The sequence below is a fragment of the Eucyclogobius newberryi genome, unplaced genomic scaffold, assembly GCF_026437365.1.
Source record: "Eucyclogobius newberryi isolate DKJ021-1_F unplaced genomic scaffold, fEucNew1.0.hap1 SCAF_18, whole genome shotgun sequence".
NCBI classification, from domain to species: domain Eukaryota; kingdom Metazoa; phylum Chordata; class Actinopteri; order Gobiiformes; family Gobiidae; genus Eucyclogobius; species Eucyclogobius newberryi.
The window spans coordinates 32,932,731-32,936,667 of NW_027315812.1; positions in this window are offsets into that span (position 1 = coordinate 32,932,731).

Sequence of the window (3,937 nt, forward strand, 5' to 3'; positions counted from 1 at the left end):
ACTGTTGAAGCCTGACCCCTGGACTGTTGAAGCCTCTGACCCCTGGACTGTTGAAGCCTGACCCCTGGACTGTTGAAGCCTGACCCCTGGACTGTTGAAGCCTGACCCCTGGACTGTTGAAGCCTGACCCCTGGACTGTTGAAGCCTGACCCCTGGACTGTTGAAGCCTGACCTCTGGACTGTTGAAGCCTCTGACCCCTGGACTGTTGAAGCCTCTGACCTCTGGACTGTTGAAGCCTGACCCCTGGACTGTTGAAGCCTCTGACCCCTGGACTGTTGAAGCCTGACCCCTGGACTGTTGAAGCCTGACCCCTGGACTGTTGAAGCCTGACCCCTGGACTGTTGAAGCCTGACCTCTGGACTGTTGAAGCCTCTGACCCCTGGACTGTTGAAGCCTCTGACCTCTGGACTGTTGAAGCCTCTGACCCCTGGACTGTTGAAGCCTCTGACCTCTGGACTGTTGAAGCCTCTGACCCCTGGACTGTTGAAGCCTCTGACCCCTGGACTGTTGAAGCCTGACCCCTGGACTGTTGAAGCCTGACCCCTGGACTGTTGAAGCCTGACCTCTGGACTGTTGAAGCCTCTGACCCCTGGACTGTTGAAGCCTGACCCCTGGACTGTTGAAGCCTGACCCCTGGACTGTTGAAGCCTGACCCCTGGACTGTTGAAGCCTGACCTCTGGACTGTTGAAGCCTCTGACCTCTGGACTGTTGAAGCCTGACCCCTGGACTGTTGAAGCCTCTGACCCCTGGACTGTTGAAGCCTGACCCCTGGACTGTTGAAGCCTGACCTCTGGACTGTTGAAGCCTCTGACCCCTGGACTGTTGAAGCCTGACCTCTGGACTGTTGAAGCCTCTGACCCCTGGACTGTTGAAGCCTGACCCCTGGACTGTTGAAGCCTCTGACCTCTGGTGGTCACTCCGAGTCAAAAAATGACAAAATTTTGATCTTTTTTTTTGCCTTCAAAGTGAAAAAAATAAGAATTTGCCGACCGACCGAGCCAGATGAAAAATGTTGACTCGGGTTACAGCAAACAGACAATTTATTTGGGGCAGCCCCAGTTTTACACCTTTATTAGTTTGTTGTGAAAAAAGTGACAGTCTTTAATGCCCTAAAGTCACACGAAGCAGACAAACTTTAGACAAATGTTCAGTTTTATTTCAGTCTGATCAGAGGAGCAGGATTAGAACACAAGTTAGGCCAAAGTGTGGAAGACGCTCAGTACCCAGAATGCACCTCACCTCACACAGACGCCACAAACACAACATGATTCTTCAGCTACGGAATCAACTTATTTCTTTCAAACATTCAGAAACGCATATCACAGAAGCAACATTTTCTATATTATTTTATTGTTTGAGAGCAATTGTGGGTTAAACGTGTTGCATCATCATCTAAAATTCACAAATCACAATTTTGTAAGAAAAATGAAAGTTGTATAAATCCAAACATTGAAGTTTGCGCTTTATCAAACAAAACACTAATATTAGATTTAAAAATCCTACAAAATTACATTAACATTCTATAAATTAATTCCATCCACAAAACTTTCCTCCGTAATCTGAGGCAGGCGGGTTTCCAGAGCACAGCGCCCCCTGGAGGACGCTCAGTGTCATGACGTGAGCACAGCGCCCCCTGGAGGACGCTCAGTGTCATGACGTGAGCACAGCGCCCCCTGGAGGACGCTCAGTGTCATGACGTGAGCACAGCGCCCCCTGGAGGACGCTCAGTGTCAGTGTCATGACGTGAGCACAGCGCCCCCTGGAGGACGCTCAGTGTCATGACGTGAGCACAGCGCCCCCTGGAGGACGCTCAGTGTCATGACGTGAGCACAGCGCCCCCTGGAGGACGCTCAGTGTCATGACGTGAGCACAGCGCCCCCTGGAGGACGCTCAGTGTCAGTGTCATGACGTGAGCACAGCGCCCCCTGGAGGACACTCAGTGTCATGACGTGAGCACAGCGCCCCCTGGAGGACGCTCAGTGTCATGACGTGAGCACAGCGCCCCCTGGAAGACGCTCACATGTGTCATGACGTGAGCACAGCGCCCCCTGGAGGACGCTCAGTGTCATGACGTGAGCACAGCGCCCCCTGGAAGACGCTCACATGTGTCATGACGTGAGCACAGCGCCCCCTGGAGGATGCTCAGTGTCAGTGTCATGACGTGAGCACAGCGCCCCCTGGAGGACGCTCAGTGTCAGTGTCATGACGTGAGCACAGCGCCCCCTGGAGGACGCTCAGTGTCAGTGTCATGACGTGAGCACAGCGCCCCCTGGAGGACGCTCAGTGTCAGTGTCATGACGTGAGCACAGCGCCCCCTGGAGGACGCTCAGTGTCATGACGTGAGCACAGCGCCCCCTGGAGGACGCTCAGTGTCAGTGTCATAACGTGAGCACAGCGCCCCCTGGAGGACGCTCAGTGTCATGACGTGAGCACAGCGCCCCCTGGAGGACGCTCAGTGTCATGACGTGAGCACAGCGCCCCCTGGAGGACGCTCAGTGTCATGACGTGAGCACAGCGCCCCCTGGAGGACGCTCAGTGTCAGTGTCATGACGTGAGCACAGCGCCCCCTGGAGGACACTCAGTGTCATGACGTGAGCACAGCGCCCCCTGGAGGACGCTCAGTGTCATGACGTGAGCACAGCGCCCCCTGGAAGACGCTCACATGTGTCATGACGTGAGCACAGCGCCCCCTGGAGGACGCTCAGTGTCATGACGTGAGCACAGCGCCCCCTGGAAGACGCTCACATGTGTCATGACGTGAGCACAGCGCCCCCTGGAGGATGCTCAGTGTCAGTGTCATGACGTGAGCACAGCGCCCCCTGGAGGACGCTCAGTGTCAGTGTCATGACGTGAGCACAGCGCCCCCTGGAGGACGCTCAGTGTCAGTGTCATGACGTGAGCACAGCGCCCCCTGGAGGACGCTCAGTGTCAGTGTCATGACGTGAGCACAGCGCCCCCTGGAGGACGCTCAGTGTCATGACGTGAGCACAGCGCCCCCTGGAGGACGCTCAGTGTCAGTGTCATAACGTGAGCACAGCGCCCCCTGGAGGACGCTCAGTGTCATGACGTGAGCACAGCGCCCCCTGGAGGACGCTCAGTGTCAGTGTCATAACGTGAGCGTACAGATATGACAGTAGTTTGGTCCAGGTCTAAGTCTTGTTTTTGTAAATAAAAGGATTTCAACATGATGACTGCCCCTCCCACATTGCCGTGGAAACCCGCTGTAGTGTTTGACTGAGCACAGACCTGACACGTAAGGATTGGACTAAACCTCTGAAGAGTGGTTAGAACATGAAGAGCAGATTAAAAAGTACGGCTTTTATTGTCCACATGTCGAGTGCAAAGGAACAGACTGAGCAGAAGTGTGTGCAGTGTGTGAGTCTGTGTGAGTCCATCTGCGTGAGTCCATCTGCGTGAGTCCATCTGCGTGAGTCCATCTGCGTGAGTCCATCTGCGTGAGTCCGTCTGCGTGAGTCCGTCTGCGTGAGTCCGTCTGCGTGAGTCCGTCTGCGTGAGTCCGTCTGCGTGAGTCCGTCTGCGTGAGTCCGTCTGCGTGAGTCCGTCTGCGTGAGTCCGTCTGCGTGAGTCCGTCTGCGCGAGTCCGTCTGCGCGAGTCCGTCTGCGCGAGTCTGTCTGCGTCTGCGTGAGTCCGTCTGCGTGAGTCCGTCTGCGTGAGTCCGTCTGCGTGAGTCCGTCTGCGTGAGTCCGTCTGCGTGAGTCCGTCTGCGTGAGTCCGTCTGCGTGAGTCCGTCTGCGCGAGTCCGTCTGCGCGAGTCTGTCTGCGTCTGCGTGAGTCCGTCTGCGTGAGTCCGTCTGCGTGAGTCCGTCTGCGTGAGTCCGTCTGCGTGAGTCCGTCTGCGTGAGTCTGTCTGCGTCTGCGTGAGTCTGTCTGCGTCTGCGTGAGTCTGTCTGCGTGAGTCTGTCTGCGTGAGTCT